The sequence below is a fragment of the Pan paniscus genome, chromosome 19, assembly GCF_029289425.2.
Source record: "Pan paniscus chromosome 19, NHGRI_mPanPan1-v2.0_pri, whole genome shotgun sequence".
In the NCBI taxonomy this organism is placed as follows: Eukaryota; Metazoa; Chordata; class Mammalia; order Primates; family Hominidae; genus Pan; species Pan paniscus.
The window spans coordinates 56,916,374-56,939,340 of record NC_073268.2 but is presented as its reverse complement, the minus strand read 5'-3'; positions in this window follow the sequence as shown (position 1 = coordinate 56,939,340).

Genomic DNA, 22,967 nt, shown 5'->3' with positions numbered 1-22,967 from the left:
TCTCTCACCCCACCCCCAACCTTGACTGTCACCAAAGAAGAAGCCAGAGAGGGGAGCCCCCCACTACTGTGGCCTAGGAGCTTGGAAGACAATACTGAGACAGACACCTGTGCTGTGGGCTCCCCAAATCTGCCAGCAAAGGACTCTGGAGGATGTGAGTAAGCCAGGGCCCCACCCCACTCCACCCACCCCTGACAGATACTCCTAATCTCCCTGCAGAGAATGGTCCCCCTACCCTGACCCAGTCCTACAATTTCCCCAGAGAGAGGCAACAGGGGTTTTGGCTGAGGGGCAGATGCTTTTGTTGGGAGGCATGTTGCTGTTGGCTGTGGGGCAAGGGAAGGCTGTGCTCACTGGAGAAAAATGCTGTGTCCAGAGGGATCTGGGAGTGGGAATGGGGTGCAGGGCCCGGTACTGGCTTCCTCTGTGCCCCGCCACCCCCACCCACCACCACCACCACCGTCTCCTTCTTCTGCAGGGATCAGGAATAGAAGCTCCAGAGCCCAGGACATAGGAACAGCTTTACTTTCCCTTTCATTTGATTCAATGGAACCCAAAAGAAACTCCTTCCTCCCCCTGCTCCGAGGGGAATCCAAAAGATAAAGATGGCAGGGAACCAGTGACAGATCAGTCCATGCACATAATCTTAAAAGGCACTTCTGCAGCCCCATCCCAACCCCACGCACCGACTCCGGAGCTCTAGCATGGAATATAAGCCTGATCCCCCACACCCGTTCTCAGAACCGTGGCCTAACCTGGAGCCTGAGGCCAACCTCTCTTCCCCTGCAGTCAAGGACTCAGTGACCAAGGAGCTGCAAACAGCCCGGCCAAGCAGGGAGCAGACTTAGAGGACACCACACTCCCATCCCCTCCCTGATGCCAAAGAAGCATGGTACTCAGACATTTTAAGGGAGGGCATTTTCTGGGTCATCAGGGGTTAAAGGGTTGCCAGTCTTGACAGCTGAGGCCCAGAGTACCCCCCACCTCTGGACTTCTAGGCAGGCTTTGTGTGAGCAGCATTACCTGACCCTCCCTCCAGCCTGCCCCAAAAGGAGGGGGGTAAAGGAGGAGCCCCGGGCAGGACCTCCTGTGGTTAGTGAGTCTCCCTGCACCACCCTACATGGGGGAGCCCCGTGCCAATCCAAACAGGTGAAGCAGGCAGGGCCAGGCAGCCCCCACAGAGCCCACACTGTGTGCTGAGGACTGTGCTGGGCACCAGGAGATGGCATCCTAAGGAAGGAGGAGACCTCAGGACAGCCCCCGCCCTTGGGGTACACGGCCTAATGGAAGAGACGATCCCTGCCTGTAGGAAGGTCCCAGCATGAAAGAGAAGCAGGAATGCACATCAACATTACTTAACATACAAGCAAACAGAAGAAAAGCACAGACAAGAGAGATTGGTTTCCCAGGGCTGCCATAACAAATTACCACAAATTTGATGGCTTGAAACAACTTGCTGGGCACGGTGGCTCATGCCTATAATCCCAGCACTTTGGGAGGCCAAGGCAGGTGGATCACCTGAGGTCAGGAGTTCAAGACCAGCCTGGCCAATATGGTGAAACCCTGTCTCTACTAAAAATACAAAAATTAGCTGGGTGTGGTGGCAGGTGCCTGTAGTCCCAGCTACTCGAGAGGCTGAGGCAGAAGAATCACTTGAATCCGGGAGGCAGAGGTTGCAGTGAGCCGAGATCACACCACTGCACTCCAGTGTGGGCAACAGAGCAAGACTCTGTCTCAAAAAAAACACACAAAAACAACAGAAATGTGTTCTCTCTGGAACACATTTCTGGAATACATTCTGGAAGCCATAAGCCCTGAATCAAGGTGTTGGCAGGGCCACACTCCCTCTGAAGACTCTGGGGAAGAGCCCTTCTTTGCCTTTTCCAGCTTCTGGCATTGCCCTATCTCTGCCTTCATCTTCACGCAGCCTTCATCTCTGTCCTTTTCAGTCTCTTGTAGGACACTCATTGGATTTAGCAATCACTCTAATCTAGCAGGCTGTCATCTCAAACCTTACCTTACTTATATCTGCAAAACCCTCATTTCCAAATAAGGGCACATTCTGAGGTCCCAGGTGGACCTGATTTGGGGGAACCCTGTTTGACCCACTATACCACGTAACAGACTGGGTGCTCGTCACCTTGCAAAGCAATAGTAAAAACTAGGTGAGGAGATGGTCGAGATGAGATGTGGGGGCGGCCCAATCTGGAAGGCTTCTGGGAACAGCCTTTAGCGTGACACGTCAAGTTGCCAGGGACTGGATGGCAGGGAGCCACAGAATTCTCAGGCCTTGGGTCTGTACTTGACATCATCCACTTTTATTTTATTTATTTATTTATTTTTTGACACAGGGTCTCCCTCTGTTGCCCAGACTGGAGTGCAGTGGTGGGATCACGGCTCACTGCAGCCTCAATCTCCTGGGCCCAAGGGATCCTCCCACCTCAGCTTCCCAAGTAGCCAGGACTGCCACTATGCCCAGCTAGTTTTTACTTCTTTGTAGAGACGAGGTCTCACCACGTTGCCCAGGCTGGTCCCAAACTCTTGGGCTCAAACGATTCTCCCACCTCAGCCTCCCAAACTACTGGCATTACAGGCACGAGCCACCACACCCAGCTTCTTTTTTTTAATTTTTATTTTGAAATAATGTTGGACTTGGCTGGATACAGTGGCTCACACCTGTAATCCCAGCACTTTGGGAGGCCAAAGTGGGCAGATCAGTCGAGGCCAGGAGTTTGAGACCAGCCTGGCCAGCATGGCGAAACCCCATCTCTACTAAAAAATACAAAAAGTTAGCTGTCTAACTATCATGGCGAGCACCTGTAATCTCAGCTACTCAGGAAGCTGAGGCAGGAAAATCGATTGAACCCGGGAGGCGGAGGTTGCAGTGAGCCGAGATCGCACCACTGCACTCCAGCCTGGGCAACAGAGCAAGACTCTGTCTCCAAAAAAAAAAAAAAAAAAAAGAAAAAAAGAAATAATGTTAGCCTTTAAGAAAAAGTTACAAAATAGTACAGAGAGTTCCTGTGTATCCTGTGTATCCTTCACCCAGCTTCCCCTAATGTGAACATACTACATAAGAATCATACAATTTCTGAAACCAATAAATTGACATTGACACAATACTATTTTTTTTCCCCCGAGATGGAGTTTTGCTCTTGTTGCCCAGGCTGGAGTGCAGTGGTGCAATCTTGGCTCACTGCAACCTCCGCCTCCCAGGTTCAAGTGATTCTCTTGCCTCAGCCTCCCGAGTAGCTAGGACTACAGGCACTCGCCATGAAGCCCAGGTAATTTTTTGTATTTTCAGTAGAGACGGGGTTTCGCCATGTTGGCCTGGCTGGTCCCGAACTCCTGACCTCAGGTGATCCACCTGCCTCGGCCTCCCAAAGTGCTGAGATTACAGGCGTGAGCCACACCCAGCTGACACAATACTATTAATGAGCTAAAGGCTTTATTGGAACTTCCACCGGTTTTTCCACAAATGTTCCATTTCTGCTGCGGGGTCCAATTTCGGTCTCCACATTGCATTTAGCTATCATGTCTCCTTAGTCTCCTCCTATCCATGACAGCTCCTCAGTCTTTTCATGTAATTCATGACCTTGACACATTTGAAGAGTACTGGGGTGATCAATTATTTTGCAGAATATCCCTCAGTTTGGGTTTTTCTGATGTTTTCTCATGATCACATTGAGGTTATGCACTTTGGCAAGAAAACCACAGAAATGAGGTTGCATCCCGTCAGGCATGTTGGACAGATATGTCGTGTGTCTTACCACTGGCACCATCAGGCATGTTGGACTGATATGTCGTGTGTCTTACCGCTGGCACCGTCAGCCTTGTTCACTTGGCTAAGGTGGTGCTGCTGGATTTCTCTACTCTCACGTTTCTGTTTCTCCCATTGAAATTAACAAATACCTTGAGGAAGGTACTTAGAGACTACGCAAAAATCCCGTTTCTCCTTAAAATCTGACCCACTGAATTTTGCCTCCATCAGTGGAGGGAACGAGCTCACGTCAACCTGAGTTTAAGAGCCTCATTTGAAGGAACTCGAGGGATTGTGGCTTGCAGGAGAGACTTTGGGAGATCCAAGCCCAGAGAAAGAACTCTTTCCTGTTCTCTTGTCCAGCCCCCAAACCAGACTGGGCCTCCTCACACCCTCTCTGTGCCCCAAGACAGCAGTCCCCAACCTTTTTGGCACCAGGGACCAGTTTCATGGAAGACCATTTCTCCATGGATCTAGGGGGTTGGGGGTGGGGATGGTTTCAGGATGAAACTGTTCCTCCTCAGATCACCAGGCATTAGTTAGATTCTCATGAGGAGTGCACAAGCTCGATCCCTCACGTGCACAGTTCATGAGAGGGTTTATGCTCCTGTAAGAATCTAATGCCGCTGCTGATCTGACAGGAGGAGGAGCTCAGGTGACAGGAGGTGGAGCTCAGGCGGCAGTGCTCACTCACCAGCAGCTCACCTCCTGCTGTGCGGCCTGGGTCCTAACAGGCCACAGCTGGTAGAGTCTGTGGCCTACGAGTTGGGGACCCCTTCCCTGAGACACTCCCGTGCCGGCTCGCCTTCACAATGTATTATTGTGGAGAAATAGCACATATTTCTCTCACGATTGTCAAGAGCCTTGCTAGGCCCCCACCAGCCCTGGGGAAAGAAGTGGGGAATCTGGCTCCTCTCATGTCACAGATGGGAAGTCTTGAGTCCAGAAAGGCCCGGAGTCAAGTAACAAGTTGGAGCCCACCTTGTGATTCCCAGGCCCCCAGAACCTGCCCGGGGCTGAGCTGCTCCTTTCCTCCTGGCAGAGTCCTGCGCCCCTCCCTCTCCTCTCGGCCCTTCTGCACCCTCCCCTGGAGTACCCCCCACCTCTGGACTTCTAGGCAGGCTTTGTGTGAGCAGCATTACCTGACCCTCCCTCCAGACTGCCCCAGAAGGAGTGGGGTAAAGGAGGAGCCCAGGGCAGGGCCTCTTGTGGTTAGTGAGTCTCCCTGCACCACGCTGCATGGGGGAGCCCCATGCCAATCCAAACAGGTGAAGCGGGCAGGGCCAGGCAGCCCCCCCAGAGCCCCACCCCCTTCACCTTGCCCATCCCTCTCCCCGCCAAGCCTCAGAAAACTGTGTGGAGAGTGGGTAAAGCTCCTAGAGCTCAGGACTGTCACTTGCAGAGACAGTGGGCTGGGGAGGGAGCAGCCTCTGCTGCCAGAAGGGCAGGGCTTGCGTGGAGGCCATGAGTTGGCTAGCAGGCAGGATTGCAGCACAAGGGAGCAGGAGCCTAGAGCACCTCCTGAGGCCCCAGGGTCCCCTTTCCCCCAGAAAGCAGGAGCTTAGAGCACCTCCCGAGGCCCCGGGGTACCCTTTTCCCCAGACAGCTATGCCGCCTGCTGATTTCCCAGGCCAGCCTGCCCATCTGGGCTGACACAAGAGATGGGCTGAGCCAGCGTTTCAGTGTCTGTGTCCTTGTCTGAGCCTCCGAGCTGTGCCACAAGGCTGACAACAGAGCTTGGCCAGCCCACATTATAGAAGAAGAGGCCGGGCGCGGTGGCTCACGCCTGTAATCCCGGCACTTTGGGAGGCCGAGGCGGGTGGATCATGAGGTCAGGAGATTGCGACCATCCTGGCTAACATGGTGAAACCCCGTCTCTACTAAAAACACAAAAAATTAGCCGGGCATGGTGGCAGGCGCCTGTAGTCTCAGCTACTTGGGAGGCTGAGGCAGGAGAATGGCGTGATCCTGGGAGGCAGAGCTTGCAGTGAGCACTGCACTCCAGCCTGGGTGATGGAACAAGACTCCGTCTCAAAAAAAAAAAAAAAAAAAAAAAAAGAAGAAGAAGAAAGCTCAGAGGTGGAGGAGTTCCCCCAAGGCCCACAGCAAGTCAGCTGCTCACTCAGGGTTCCAACGCAGCTCAGCTGGCTGCAAGCCTCACTTTTTAGTGACAGGTCCCCTCCTGCTAGAAAGTCCCCAAAAGTCAGAGCTAAGAACAGCCTCTAGACCAGGCTCTTAACTTTACAGATAGAAAATGTGAGTCCCAGCCAGGGCAAGGAACGTGTCCAAGGTCACACAGCAGAAGTGTCACCCAGGATTCTGAGCTAGGCAGAGTAAGAATATGCCTGGGGTGAAAATGGCTGTGGCTGCACCCCAGAATCATGTTCAGGTTTTTAAAAATGCAGTCAGGTGGCCAAAGGCAAGGAATAGATTAGTTTACAACCGTGCCGCTAGCTCCCAGTTCAGGCAAAATGCAGCTTAAATGCTCCAGCCCATCACTCATGAGGCCCCACTGTAAACTGGGTCCCCTCCCCAACAGGCCTGTCTCCTTGCTGGTCCCCACATCTCCATCCATTTCCAATCTCTGCCTGAATTTCCACATATTTCCTCTCTTCCTACCCAAACCCCTCATGTTCTTTAAGGCCAAGCCTCAGTTCCACATATAGTTTATGCAGATTCCTGCAGGCTGTGTGGCACAAAGTAGGTGCTCAATGAGAAGGAAGGACAGAGGGAGGGAGGAGGGAGAGTAAGAGGAGGGAGGAGAGAAGGAGGACAGAGAGAGAGAGGGAGAAGGGAGAGTAAGAGGAGGGAGGAGAGAAGGAGGACAGAGAGAGGGAGGGAGGAGGGAGAACAGGAGGAAGGGAAAGGGAAGAGGGTAAGGGAATGTAGAAGAGGGATGGATGGATGGATGGATGGACATATAGACGGATGGATGGATGGATGGGTGGATGGATGGATGGATGGATGGATGGATGGGTGAATGGACATATAGATGGATGGATGGATGGATGGATGGATGGCAGGTGGACAGATGGATAGATGAGTGGAAGGAAGGGGAGAAGGAGGGAAAGTGGAGGGATGAACGGGTGGGGTGTGTTCAGGCAGGGAAGCAGATGAATGGATGAATGGAAGGAAGGAGTAATAATGGATGAAAGGATAGAGGGATGAACAGGAGGTGGGTGGATGGTGGGTGGGCAGGTGGGTAAAGGATGGTGGAGCAATGAGAAAGGACAGCGAGCCCAGCTGGGGACAGAGGGGGCCAGCATCCTAGAGGAGCTCTTAACTGATCTGAACCTTGAAGATGAGTAGATGCTGAGCAAGCAGCGGAAGTGAGGCTAGATGTCCCATTTGCCCAAGGAAGCACCCGGGCAAAGTGCAGACATGTGAAAGACTGGTCTGATGGAAACTGCAAGCAGTTACATATTGCTAATGTTCACAGCTCAAGGCTGGGCCTGCCTGATGAAACTGAGAGTCTTAGGCCAGGTGGTGATAAAGGTGCTGGGAAGCTCAGACTTTATCCTGACAACGCTGGAGCCACTGAAGGGTCCTAAGCTGGCAAGTGATGCCACCGGATGTTTCACAAAGGCCACCCTGGTGTCCATGCAGAACATACTTTGCCGTGGTGTGGGGGATCAGTAGGCAGAATTTGCCATATCCAGGTAAGGGATGCTGTTGGCTCAGACCTCTCCTCTCCCAGGAAGTCCCACCTCATCAGCTCAGGTCACCTGGCTTTCTCCCCATCTCTCAGCCCTCCCACTGCCTCTGTGATCTGTGCCCCCACCCTTGATTATACCTCTCCATAGTGCCTTAGGGGTCCACAAAGTGTTTTTCACATAGTCAGTCCTCAGCATTACTCTGGTCTGATGTGGGAGACACAACCCTTGCCCGTGGGCTGTCCAGTCTGATGGAGGAGGGTTGCAGAGCCCAGAGTTTTCCCTGTGCCATAGGCTGAGGGGAGCCGGGAGCACAGGAGCCACAAGGTGGGGTGGATTAGCACACAGTTTTCTTGGAAAGCGCGTGCTTTGACTCAGGTTTTGAAGGAAGGAAGAACCCTGGAGGGTGCAGTGGGGAGAGGGCGTGGCTGTGGGAACTCCAGCACAGTGGTCAGTTATGGGGAAAGTCAGCACCTGGGAGCCGGAATGTCTGTGTCAGGAGTCCTGAGCTCTGGTCGGCAGGACAGAGGGAGAGGGAAAGGGAAAGAGGAAGGGAAGGGGTCGCCGAGTAGTTCTAGCCTCATGGGTAGAGAGAGTCATTTCCCACAGTCAGAGATGTGGGAACAGATTCAGCATCTTGCACCCCACCTCCCTCCCCCAGACGTGATACCGCATGGGGTCAAGGAAGGAGCAGGGCCTCCCCGATCACAACGACCAGCTTTCAAGTCTTGGCTCCATCGCTGATGAGCCATGTGACCTTGGACAGGCCATTGCAGCCATCCAAGCTTTGGTTTTCTATCAAATGGGAATAGCACCAGTTCAGCCTGGCAGGATTATTGAGAGGAGTGGGTAAGTCAGGGCAGGTGGCCAACATGGTACTTGGCACAGAGGAAATGTTTGGTAAAAGTTCACTTAAATTAAGCCCTGGAGTTGGACCAAAGTGGGTAGGGGGTGCAAATGGAGAACAGTTGTCAAGGTTCAGCCAAAGACCTTGAGGCAGAGAACAAAGAAGAGTCCAGGATGTTACTGGAGCTCCTGTTGCAGGAGCTGGGAGCTGCTGAGGTCAGCCAGCCAGCTGGTGAGTCTGCAAGGGCCTGGCCAGGGTGGAGGCTGTGGGAATAGGGCAGGCCTGGAAACTGATGAGGAAGAGTCAGCGGATAGTTTAGGTGTGAGGGGAGGAGGCCTGGGACCTTCTAGCAGGGCCCACATTCTGTGGCTGGAATGAGGGGATGGGGAAGCAGCTTCTCAGGTTCCAATGAGGCCATCCTGGCTGTCAGTACAATATCTGCAAAAAAATGACCATTTCTGTCTCCCAGTTCCAAAAGAAAGCATGGATGGCTTATGATAAAAGACACATTTACAATAAAACTAAAAATATCCAGCAAGGATAGAAGAAAAATAAATCAAGAATTAGGTAACAGGATATATTGATGGGCACATTTTGGTTGCAAGCAACGGAAACTCAGCTTGAATTAGCTTCTAAAAGAGGCAATTCAGGGCTGGGCATGGTGGCTCACACCTGTAATTCCAGCGCTTTGGGAGGCTGAGGCAGGAGGATCACTTGAGCCCAGGAGTTCAAGACATGCCTGGGCAACATAATGAGATACCATCTCTACAAAAAATAAAATAAAATAAATAAAATAAAATAATTAGCCAGGCATGGTGGCATACACCAGTAGTCCCAGCAGCTCGGAAGACTGAGGTGGGAGGATTGCTTAAACCCCAGCAGGTCAAGGCTGCAGTGAGCCATGACCACAGCACTGCACTCCAGCCTGGGTGGCAGAGTGAGACCCCATCTTAAAACAAACAAACAAACAAAAAGACAATCAATAAAACAATAAATCAAGCCCTAATTTATAACGGTTATTTTTTTCGTGTTGTAAATACCCCCACTGTGGCCAATTTCAAGCAACCAACAGGGAGTCACTTAACACAGGGTTGGGAAGAGATGTGCAGTAGCTCACTGCCTTATAGCATGTCCACCATATAGATAAAATGGTCATAAGTACCTCAAGAGCACAGATATTAGTACAATGTAGTAAAATAATTTGGAAGGAATGAGTTTTCAGTATGCATTACCTTTGTTCTCAATATAATTCACTTAATTTTAAGTTCATATAATTTAATTGTTGATAAGCGCCATATTTAACAATCACCTTGCAAAATTCTTGAAATTTTAATATCCTGCTCTCAAGAGCCAGCATGAGCCAGCTCCAGCGTGCCAATGAGCCTCTAGGTTTAGGCCACAAAAAGAGACTAGGAGGGACAAAGGGAAAGCTTCTGGATAAAACAAAGTGAAAGAGGGAAAACCAGATTGGGGGAGGATATTGGTGAGGGAAGGGGAAGAAGAGTTGGTGGGCCCCCGCGGTTAGGGAGACAGCCTAGGTGGATAGGAGCAGAGGCAGCATCCAGAGGCTGTCCAGCCTTCACAAGGCAGACCAGGCACTGTCTGCCTCCCAGGGAGCCCCATGGGGGGATCCAAGTCTGTGCTACCTCATTATCTCAACTATCTCATCAGTGTTCTGTTGGTTGTTCTCTCTGTCAGCATCTAGCAAGGACTCTTCTACTGCAGCACTCAGTGTGCATCTGTCCTTTGACTGTCCCAGCTTGAGTGATGTCTGTGTGTCCCAAGACTTTGTTTACTCCTCGTCTAACTTAACCCATATGGACAACACCCCCTTCAAAGAACTAGAGGAGTGATTGGGGGAAAGGAAGTGATGGTGTTGGGGGTGTTGGAGATACTGGAAGTAGTGGTGGTGGTGATGGTGGGGGTGGTGGTGGTGGTGGTGATGGAGGTAATGATGGTGGTGATGGTGGTGATGGGGGTATTGGTGGTGGTGGTGGTTGGTGATGGTGATGGTGGTAATGGAGGTAGAGATGGTGGTAATGATGGTGGTGATTACGGTGGTCACGGTAGGGATGGTGGTAGTGGTAATGGTGATGATGATGTGGTGGTGGTAGTGGGGGTGGGGGTGGTGATGGTGGTAATGATGGCAGTGATTACGGTGGTCATGGTAGTGATGGTGGTAGTGGTAATGGTGGTGATGATGATGGTGGTGGTGGTAGTGGTGGTGGGGGTGGTGATTTCAGTGGTGGGGGTGGTCATTGTGGCAGGAGTGGTGATGATGAAGGTGGTGATGGTGGTGCTGGTGGTGTTAGAGAAGGTAAGTATGACAATGAAACCCCTGAGTCAAGTTTCTTGTTGTTCTATAGAACAGAACAGAACTAGTTTAAGCACTCATCCCCTTGAGCTAGCTTAGGGGTAAAACATACCCTCTTACAGTCTCATTCCACCAAAGGTTAACATGTATTGAGGACTTACCAGGGGTCAGGTCTTAACTTCATCATGTCTTCTAATCCTCAGAGCAACACTAAGGTAGGTAGGGAGTGGGGCTGGGTCTCAAGCCCGGGCAGATCTCCTCCTTGGGGTGGGTGGGGGGTGGTTATTCTCACTGTAGAGAACTCACTAAGGCTGCAATTCTTGTGGTCATAGCAGTGAAGAGCACAAGCTCTGTAGCTGAATGACCAGGGTTTGAATCTGAGTCCACCACCTGTCAGTTGCCTTGGACAAGTTACTTGTCTCTCTTAGCTTCAGTTTTTCCTTATCTGAAACACAGGGATAATAGTAGTATTAGCATCATAATACACCATTACAAGTGAGTTAGGAGCAATATATGACTTGATACATACATCAGAGGCATTCAAACCAAAGCGACACCATCTTGAATAGGGGCTGGGTAAAATAAGGCTGAGACCTACTGGGCTGCATTCCCAGGAGGTTAAGGCATACTTAGTCATAACATGAGATAAGAGGTCTGTGCAAGACACAGGTCACAAAGACCTTGCTGATAAAACAGCAGGTGGCAAAGAAGCTGGCCAAATCCCACCAAAACCAAAATGGCAAGGAAAGTCACCTCCGGTCAAGCTCACTTCTCATTACATGCTAATTATAATCCATTAGCATGCTAAAGGACAGTTCCACCAGCTCCATGACAGTTTACAGATGCCATGGCAATGAAAGGAAGTTACCCTATATGGTCTAAAAGGGGAAGGAACCTGCAGTTCTGGGAATTGCCCAGCCCTTTCCCAGAAAACTCATGAGTAATCCACCCCTAGTTTAGCATATAATCAAGAAGTAAACATAAAAATAGCCAGCCAGCAGCCCTCAGGGCTGTTCTGCCCATGGAGTAGTAGCCATTCTTTTATTCCTTTATTTTCTTAATAAACTTGCTTTCACTTTACGGATTTGTCTTGAATTCTTTCTTGTGCAAGATCCAAGAAACCTCTTTTGGGGTCTGGATCAGGACCCCTTCTGGTAACACACATGAAGGGCTTAATAGAGTGCCCGACTCATAGAGAGTGCCCAATAAATAGTAAATATTATTGTTATTATCTCACGTTACTAACTCTTTAAACCTGACTATGGGCACATAGCCAAACTTAAGAGATGTGTATTTTATATCTCGTACCGATTAAACCCTTTATCTTGTTTCGAAGGTGTCTTAACAATAATAATATAAGATTTTAGCATATGCAATTGTCTTAGCAATAATAATATAAGATTTTAGCATATGCAATTGTCTTTGAGGACATAAATTTAGTTTCTAATTGGAGGAAATTGGAAAACTGCGAGCACAATCAGAGTAAAAATAAGTCTACCTTGCTAATGAGTTTTCCCCAGCTCATGGTTAGTAATCAGTAGGTCTTTGCTGACTGATGTACTAATTTACAATCTAGTTAGGGACATCAGGTTGACACTTGAAAAACATATTAACTATAAAAGGAAGAAAATAAACACCATAGAAGAAACAGAATTTGGCTAAAGGAATCTCAGAATGGAATTCATAGTGTTCATAGACCGAATGGAAATTTGTACTTGAAATGATATTTAATGATACATATAATATGTAATTAAATATAAAATTATGTAATGGAAATTATAGAAGATTAGATATTCCAAAGAGAAGGAGCTTAGTGATGCCTGGAAGAATCAGAAGGCTGAATGGAGGATTCTTTTTTTAATACTGAGGATTTGGATAGGTAAAGATTCAAAACAAACAAACAAACAAACAACTATTAAAACAACAACAAAAAAAGAGAGACATCAGTAGCAGCATCGAAGTAGAAATCAAAAATGCATAGAACTGATTGAATGGTTCTAATTTTGGGACACTGAAGACAATTCCCCAAAATATGGTGCTTTGGCATGCTGAGTGCTTTGAAAATTGAAAGGCCACAAAAGTAAGCTTCAGTATCAAACTTTTTCCCTATGACCTTCCCCTGCCTCCCTGTCTCTCTGATTCTCTTTCCTGAAACACTGGAAGGGACTTAGAGAAAGTTCTTGTCTGACTAAGAAAGCTTCTTTCCAAAAGAAATGCAATTGTCTTAAGACCCTCTCCCTAGGGATCTCATCAAATAACCAGGAAAGATCAGCCACAGAGAAAAGACTGGCAGTAATTGCCATGCCCAGACAGACTTTTCATCTATTCTCCCAAGGGCAGCTCTGAGGGATTACCTGGAGGGCTTGATCTGCATAAGACAACCTTTGTTCCAGTGCTGTGCCACCCTCATTTTTCCATCCAGCTTCCAAAGAGAATCATTTACAAAATGATGTCGGCCTCCCAGGTCCATACATATCTTCCCTGCGAAGAGAGTATTTAAGCCTCAACCATCTGGTCCCTCTTCAAGCCTCATACTTTCTGTATGACTTCTGTGCTTATGCATGTTAAATAAATGTTGTAGTTCTTTTTCTCTTATTAATCTGCCTTTTATCAGTTCATTTTCAGTGAACCTTCAGTGGGCAAAGAGGAAACTTTCCCTCTGTCTCTATACTAGGATAAAGTAACAACTTCTTCAAAAGGTGTGGAAACAGGTGTCTTGGTTGAGTTGCCTACACCAGCCTGTGAAGTTGGCTGATACCTTTGTTCAAGATCTTCCTTGAGTTCAGGATAGAGAGAAGGCCTCTTTATCTATATGTGGATGATCAGGGTCACCAGAGCAGGTGCCTTTGTACATGCTATGATTTGGATAAGCTAAAAAGCTCTATGAGAATAAACAAGAACCTTGCCCAAAGGTAAGTCTAGACATTTAAAAATATGTCTGAGGATTTTGAGATGTGCATATATGCAATTATGTATGAATTTTGTGCATGAATATGTGGGTGTGGGCATGCATGTGCCTCTGTTCATGCTTTTAAATGTGCTTGTGTGGGCCCATGTTTGTGTGTGTGTGTGTGTGTGTGTGTATCTAGATTACAGGTATGTACAGGAGAGAGGCTACTGAGAGAAAATCACTATGAAGAAAAAAGCACCCAAGTGTGGGCTCAATTCAGGACAGGGCAGCCATGGAATGGTGGCTCCCAGGACAGTGCCACATTAGGATGGAAGAAGCCTCTCCTCAGGGTCTCTCTGGTGGCAAACTTAAAAATAACAATTTTCCCAGAAGGCCAAATGTTTAGGGAACATTTTCCCCCAGAGGACTCGGGGGCAAAACGAATCTGAAGACCTTAATTATTCAATGTCCCCAAGCCTCTCTTCCTAAACATGGAATGGGGATGAGAAGGAATCACTTACAAGCGAGAGAACTGTGTGCTAAATATCAGGAGACAAGTCGCCAAAAATTCTAGGTAATGGTAGTGAAGTAAGAATAGGCATCCTAAGGTATCAAAGGTCAAACGTGGTCCCCCAAACACCTGACCTGCAAACCTAGGCAGATAGCAGCTCTAGAGAAGAAGAAATGGCTGGAGCAGAGAGTACGTGGCTCAGTATATTAGACCTTATTTGCCACATAGATGACTCCCAAAAATACTCTTTTGGGCAATGCGATCTAGAGTTTTTTTGTTGATCAAACTCATCCTCAATACTTGATAGGGATGGTGGAACCCCTGCCTCCTATATCTATCGAATTAGAATCTCTAGGGGAGAGTCCAGGAAGTTCTATGTTTAATAAGCACTCCAGGTCATTCTTATCACTAGGGAAGCTGGGGCAGCAGTCATTTAAGAGACTTCTAGAAAGGAGCAGGAGTGGAAGGTGGCGATCTGTCCACTTAACATGCAGAGGCTACTGACGCAGCAGAACTGTTAAAGTGAGTGATGCTGGCTGGTGGAATGTAGAGGACATTTGGGTGAGAGTTGTAAACAATTTCGAGTTGGCATGCTTTGCAGATGTCAGCCTGTATCTGTGGCATGCATTAAACAGACCACAAATCCTGGGCAAGAGGGACAGTATGCCATCAGCAAATGCATCATAAGTCTTTTTCCCCAAGAATTTTCCTGATGACAGTGGAGGAAACAAATCTAGATATTCCACTGAATCAATGTTGTCATTAACAGATTTACAATTTCATCAATGATATAGGCACTTTAGTCAAATGAACCACGTAGGAATAAGGGTATTAAATCTCTGACAGCGTTAGAAGTTATTTATCTGTTCATCTCTCTAATGAATTTATATGTATTTTTCTATTGATAAAAAAAGAAATACCTACAGTAAAATAGACACTTTTTTTTGGAATAACTTCCAGCTTCCACTTAAACTACTGTCAACTTTTGAATGGCATTCTAAATATAAAATAATTACAGCATAAAATGCCTGGGGGTTGGAATAAAGTGTTCTTGCCCCTAAAGACAATGTTTTTACACAGGGCAGAGAGAAAAAGGCTCATGGAATCTCACTGGAGAGAACCTCTATATCTTACCATCTTTGCATTATAGAAAATATGTACATTGCAAGTTGGAAGTATTTCATTCCTCTAGTATTAATTTGTATTTCCTGCCTTATATTGGTTTGGCTGAAGTTCATATAAACTGCAGTGCTTTGGCCCACCAAGGCAGAAAGTCATTCACGTAAACTTTTCTTTCTTCCTGGAATTCACCCCATTTTCTTCCTTTTCTCCCTCCCCCTTCACCTTAACCCATCTCTCAGCCCAACTCTGCCCTTCCCTTTAAAAAAAGTTGCATTAGTTCTTTACAAGTGAGCAAGAACAGAACCAAATGTTTCACATCTGCTCCCTGAGTTCACGGATTAGCATGAGAATGACTAGCCAGTGTTTCAATGATGCACAGTCCAGTGAATGAGAATGGGGGCTCAAGCCTGGTATCAGAGAGCTCTCTGGCTCCTGCCAGATGTCCTAGGCCCAGGGCACAAAAGCGTGAACCCAGAGTTTTAACAAATCACCTTTCTCTGAGGCTAATCACTCAAGAAAAGCTTTTGTTGTAGGTTGGAGAGGGTCAGGTTGGTACTTCTCCAATGATCTGTAGCCTTGCTCAACCTCTCTAGCCTTAGCCCTTCAAGGCTTTCTAAAGAGACCTCTTATTTCTTTCCCTCAAATCCAGGCAATGAGGGCAAAAGCTGCATGCCAGAGGATCCTGAAGGCACTGGGGCAGCTGGGGCTCATTAATCAATGGTGGCCATGTTGCTGGTCTGTCACTCACTCTCTCTCTCTCTGAACAATAAAGACTTTAGCAAGAATAAAATAGCTCAATGGGCATGTACAAGGTCAGGCTTAGTGGCAAGATGGGTCTGGCGTAATCATAGTTGGAGGAATCCTGCACTTTTCACAGAGAAGGTTTATCAGCTGTGGGGTGGTGGTTCTAAAGGTATGGTCCCTGGACCAGCAGCATCAGCCTCACTGGGGAACTTGTCAGGAATGTAGATTCTCTGCCCCACCCTGACCTGCTGGGTCAGAAACTCTAGGGTGAGCTCAGCATCTATTATTCACATACCTTCCGGGGGTTTCTACCCCTGGAAGTTCTTCTTATTTCAAACTAAAGAGACTCTAGCCAAATGCCTCTTGGTTTTTTGGACTGATTTTATACCCAGGCCTCAGCCATACCTCTTTTAAACTCTCATCCTTGTAGGATGGGGTGACATTCTGATTTGTCCAAGACTGGGAATATCCCAGGATGCAGGGCTTTCAGTTCTAAAATTGAGAAAGTTCAGGGCAAACTGGGACAAGCTGGTCACCCTAACTGAGAAGCATGGCCAGTTTAGACCCGGAACCCATCTGCATGCCTTTCTACCTCACTGTCATCGCCCTCACTATTCTAGTGGGGTCAAGGAAGATCAAGAAAGAGAGATCAAAGAGACAAACATCAGCCAGAGGAGATCATTTTAATAATGCAATCAATGTGAATGTATCAAAAGCCTCAAAACAAAACAAAAATAGATCAAATGAAAACAAGTGGATTTTGTATAAAGAAAGTCTCCTGAGCCAGGTGCGGTGGCTTATGCCTGGGCAGATCATGAGTTCGGGAGATTGAGACCATCCTGGCCAACATGGTGAAATCCTGTCTCTACTAAAAAAAATACAAAAATTAGCTAGGGATGGTGACATGCACCTGTAGTCCCAGCTACTCGGGAGGCTGAGGCAGGAGAATCACTTGAACCCGGGAGGTGGAGGTTGCAGTGAGTCGAGATCGCGCCACTGCACTCCAGCCTGAGCAACAGAACGAGACTCAGTCTCAAAAAAAAGAAAGAAAGAAAGAAAGTCTCTTGTGATAAATTAGTGATTTCTGCCTTTAGAGAAAAGATCCAGAAACTTCTTCCTGGACTTCTGATGAGAGAATAGATTATTTTCTCACCTCTCTGTAATCTTATCAGCAGAAAGTCATTAGATCATTTAATTCCTCATACTACCACTGTGCGTTCTACGTATTTCACTTTTGACACAGCACTATTTTGCTCAAATTGATCTCCTCAGCTTCCCAAATTATAAAAGTGGATCCCTAGGCCAAAGGAGAGACTTGAGCATATATATAGTTTGAGGAGTTCTCCAAATTTCAGAAAGCATTCAAAAAGGGAACAGTTGCCTTTGAAAGTCAGGATCTATTGGCAAATGAGTTCTAGGATACAGGTGAAGGGAAGGGTTAGTCTCCCTCTGGTTTGGAGGGGTGTTTATGAAAAAGGTATTTGAAGGTCCCAGCATAACTGCCCTACTTGGCTTAGAGGTTTTATATCGCAAGAAGTGATGTGATCTGGTGGCACTGCACAGTTAGAGAGGCAGTATTTGGCCCCAAAGATAAGCAGAAAGGGTCTGATAGTGACTGTGAGGAATACGCTAAATTTTGCATAGTTTAGAATGCATTATTAAATGCCTGATTGAATTTGGGAGTGTTTTGTTTAAAATTTATAGAATAATGAGAAAGAAAATTATGGTACAGTAAAAAAGGCATAGATTTTGAAGCTTAAAAAGTTTGGTTCAAATCTTGCCCTTTTACTTAATGTATCATCTTGGGCAAGTTACTTAGCCCCATTTTACCAGAAATTGGGAATAATAACATCTATTTCAAAAGAGTTATTTGAGGTTTAAATAAGGTAATATATGCAGCATACATTGCAGAGTACGCGGTACACAGTAAGTGCTCCATAAATGTTAAGAAGCAGTGTGATACAGTAGAAAGGGTTTGCAGTATTGCTTCAAAACAGACTCAGGTTCCACTCCTAGCTCTGGCTCTTTTGAGTATATGGCTTTAGCATTTAACCTTCATCTGTGAAATTTAAACTGCATTTGTCTCTGGGAGAATGCTTTAAGGACTAAATTAGATTACATACATAAAGTGCTCAGCATTCTATTAGATGTTTTCCCCCTGACCAAACCATGTTAACCACATCCTTCTTTCAACTCCCTCATGGATGCATTTGAATTTCCACCACCCTCTGCCATGCACCATTACTGTGCACATGCTGGCTTCCTCACTTCTCTCTAGTTTGCCTTTGTGTGTTTCTAACACAGCCTCTGTATGGCAATGAACTCTGAGATGAACTGAGCCTTCCCATAACATCTGGTTATTATGATGACCAAAATCAATTTAACCTCAGAGACTGGGATCTGGGAAAGGCAGGTCTATAAACACTTAAGATGTTCACGAAATTCTCTGATCACAAAGCCTAGGCAGACGGGGGTGAGGGGAGCGGAGTTTGGGCTCAAGACTCTGTTTCTGAGTGAACTCTCTTCCCACCTCCACGCTTCGTCCTGCTGTTACTCACCCCACATCTGTGAGGGCTCTGGATGGAGGCTGCTGTCCTACGTGTAGAATGGGATCAGTGTTGGGCTTCACCAGACCTCTGATTTTTGTGTGTGTATGTCTGCTGTTCTTCAGGCAGCAGAGGAAGGAATCCTGGAGTTGGAGTCAGCCATTGGAGTCAGACTCTATCACTTCAAGTTGCATGAATTGGGCAAGAACAAGAATAGCCACCACTGCTACCATTCAGGAAGCCCAGGTGGTCCTCACCACAGCCTTGTGAGGCAGGAGGAAAAGTTGGACACTAAGATGTGGGATCACACTAAGACGTGACTCAGAAAGATTGAATGAACTGCTGCGTGTCACTTAGCTGGTATGTGGCACAATTAGGACTCTGAGCAAAGTCCCTGTAATTCCCTAATGTCCACATTCAAACCGTTTTACCCATCTGTTTCCCTCTCTGCAAAATGAAAGAGTTGAGTTCTGTGCTTTGAACTTTAAAAGGTACAGTTGAAAGCAGACCAGGGTCTCTGGACTTAAGCCTCAATTCAGGGTTCTGTTCCCTGTGTTTATTTGATTCCCCACTTCTAGCCTGGCTCACTCAGCGTGGTGTGAGCTGAAACACCATAATGGTAATGGTAATTCACATTTGCTGAGCATTTACTGTGTGCCAGGTACTCTTCAAAAATCACAGTATCAGACTGGGTGTGGTGGCTCATGTCTGTAGTCTCAGCTACTCAGGAGGCTGAGGTTGGAGGATCGTTTGAGCCCAGGAGTTTGAGGCCGCAGTGAGCTAGACTGCACCACTGCACTCCAGCCTGGGTGAAAGAGAGAGACTCCATCTTTAAATAAACAACAACAATAATAATAACGATAAATAATAAAATTATTGCATCATATTGCAACAACCCTCATGTGCAGATGAGAAACAGAGCCACAGAAGTGCTAAGTTGCCTAAGGTGGCTTAGTAAATGGCAGGGCCTGGTGTAAGACCATCAAAGCAAAGCAAGCTGGAGCTTGCAGAGCATCAGATCTTAGGAAGGCACCAAAATAAGTGATGAAAGGTGAGGCCAATTGTCCTAGAATTTGTTTCTTAGTCAGCAAACTCAGCTGCTCCCAAAGGGCTGCCTGCAGCCAGTGTGATTCTGTAAGAGGAAAAAGGGAAGGGATGGGCTTAAGGGCTGATCTCTTAGCAGCAATTGCTTAACAACCATATCCCCTTGTGTTTGTAAATCATGAGTGGAAGACGATGTTTTTGGAATAATCCTAGCAGTGATATTTGTTGACGAGCCACTGGCTGCACCTCCTGTTTAGGATGATTCTATGAGCATGAAGTATCTTTGGCTTGCTAATGCCATTTCCATTCCAGAATATACCAAACAGTGTCAGGAGGGAGACAAAGACAGGCTCATTCCTCAAGTGTTTTTGTTGCAGCATCACAAGCAGATGGCAGCATGAGCCCTGCTGTAGTTGGGACAAATTGAACGTATCAAGCACCAGCTCATCAGAGACTCCCTTCGTGCTGTAATTCAGGGCATAAAGCAGCTCGAGGCCCCGGTAAACTGAACAAGAAGCAGCCCATCACTGATCTCATTGCCCACAAGCACAGGGCCAAGAGGAAGTGGAACAAAAGGCAGGCCCTTTGCAGAATGGAGCCATGAAGAGCAGCCCAAACCGGCTTCCAGAGGCCGTTGGACACTAAATCTTGAATTGGGATTCAAGTGCTATTTAGCATGGGTGAACTGGGATTTGAAGCAGAATTAATTGCCTCCAAATTGTATCTTTCCTCCCAGCCATCCATTAGTTTTCTTTGGCAGAAGGATAATGATACTTCATGAAATACAGCTGCAGAATCTAGCCTTGTTCATCGCAACCCTAGAATGAGCTCAAAAAAGCGAAAACTTTCAAATAATATAGTTTTCCCCAGGGTGAGAATGAATATACATATTAGGTCACTATTAGTGTCTCTTAAAACAAAAATGCATGCATTTGTTTTCAAATGATGGGATTTCAGAAACTTTCAAATAAAATGCTATAAGAGCATGTGTTGTGTTTTAAATTGTAGTAAGAAGAGTCTGATTCTGGTATTTGTTTTTGTTGAAGTTGTACCTGCATTGTATCACTTTCTTGGTGAATGTCATAACTCTAGGACAGGGAACTGGGGACAACCAAAGCTGAGACAGTGCCGTTACACAGTCCCTATGTAAGAGACTTCCAGTCGCTTCGGAAAATCATTAGAGACAGTTATGGATAAGACATAGATTCAAGTAGATGCTGAGAGTTACATCCATGAAGCCACTGCCTCCCTTAGAGGAAGAATTATGCCAAAATAATTTTAAATCCCTTTGAGGCCATTTAATGTACAGAACGAGTGGCAGGAAGATGTCAATAAGGTTTTTAATGCCTGACTGGCAGCCAAATAGAAGCCAGAATGCTCCAGGATCAGTGAAGTCAATTTGCAGTTTATGGAGGAGCTGAAAAGATCTAACTTGCAATATGCATGTGTGTATTAGTCAGCTCAGGCTGCCATAACAAAATATCATAGACTGAGGGGCTTAAACAACAGAAATTTATTTTTTCACAGTTCTGGAGGTTAGGAAGTCCAAGATCAAGGTGTCAGTGTGGTTGGTTTTCAGTGAGGGCTCTCTGGCTTGCAGATGGCTGCCTTCTTGCTTTGTACTCATGTGGCCTTTCACCAGGGCATGCACACAGAAAGTGACTTCTCAGACATCTCCTGTTACAGGGGCACTAATCCTATCAGACCTAATTACTCATTTTTTTTTTTTTTTTTTTTTTTTTGACGCAGAATCTCACTCTGTCACCCAGGCTGGAGTGCAGTGGCATGATCTCAGCTAACTGCAACCTCTGACTCCCGGGCTCAAGTGGTCCTTCCACCTCAGCCTCCCCAGTGGCTGAGACCACAGGTGTCTGCCACCATGCTCAGCTAATTTTTTAATTTTGGGCAGAGACAGGGTTTCACTATGTTGCTCAGGCTGGTCTCAAACTCCTGAGTTCAAGCGATTCACCCGCCTTGGCCTCCCAGATTGTTGGGATTGTAGGCATAAGTCACCGTGCTCAGTCTATCGGACCTCATGGAACCTTACTTACCTTCTTATAGGATCTATCTCCAAATACGGTCACATTTAGGGGTTAAAGCTTCAACACATGAATTTTGGGGCTTATAATTCAGTCCATAGCACAATATATATAAAACTTAGAATGTATATATATGTTAGAATTTTAAAAAATTCAGTGCATATTTTGGCTATAAGCAGAAAATAATATTACCTAATTTATGCTATTGCTTAAGTCAGGGCCCCTAAGTCAAAAGCCCACAGAGGGAAGAGAGGTGATGTCCATGAATGAAGCAATGAATGAAAGAAAGAAAGCCAGTCCAACTCAAGCGCATCGTTGTCGAGATGCAAATCTATTATTATCACATAGATCGATTCTTCTTCTCCTCTTTAAGAGATCAATTCTCTTTTTCAAAAAAAAATCTAGACATTCTGCTTATTTTTTATGTGAAACTTTAGCAAAATTTTGGCTTGTTAAACATATAAATGGATGACCCCATCTGTGTTCCTTATCCACCCCACAGGCTTCCAATGTGAAACATCCAGTTTAAATAAATGCTTTTGCCTTAAGGAAGGATGGAGCAAGTGCTTTGACAGTTACTGGTACACATGGAATTTCAGTTACCTGTGTCTGAAGTAAGTGGGAACAGAATACACAAGTGTGAGCTAACATGGATTGCCTGGAAGGAATCAAAGCCCTCTTCAAAATTGGTCGTAACCATACAAGCCCTTACGTGAAGACAATGTTACCCAAAACCAATATTTTTTTATTACTCTCCCTTTTCCACAGCTCCCCTTCAAGTTTATGACGTTTTTAGTTTACTGCTGATTGCCTCTTGGTAATTCAACAGAGAGACATAGTAAGAACTGCAGAACTCTTTTGTTTATATGTTGAATCAACAGTGGAGAAATCTAACAGCTGACACTCATGTGGGTTCTCTAAAAATAGACCTGGGGTTTTCTAGGAGGATTTGAAATGTGGGAAAGGTCTGTGAACCGGAAGGCAGGAGTCCTGGGGTCACATCGTGGCCCTGCCATTAAGTTGGTGTGTGACCCGGGAAGTCCCGTCTGCTTCCTTTGCCGTGATGTGACTTTGGTTGGGCCATGTCTAAGGCTTTTCCAAGTTCTCATCATCTTGAATATTGACTCTTCTTGTTGGTTTTTAGTGAGGGCTCTTTGTTTGGATGAGGACAGAGGTTGAACTTGGGTAGTAAGCAAATTCAGTTTTATTTTTATATGTGTCTGCTGTGTGTGAGGCACTGAGCTTGCCATTGAACTAAATGTGTAGATGAGTAAGACACAGTTATTGCCCTCAAAGAGCCTATAATCTAGCAGATAAAATTGTACTGAGATACTATTTTTAGGTATTAGCTCATATTTTCACAATTTCTTCTGTATTTTCTCTTTTTTCTTCTTCCAGCTGAAGTAAATAACTGGCTCTGCCTTCACAGCTACTAAAGAAGGATTTAATAGAATATTCTAGAAAAAATCTATAAAAACATCTTTATGATCTTGGAAA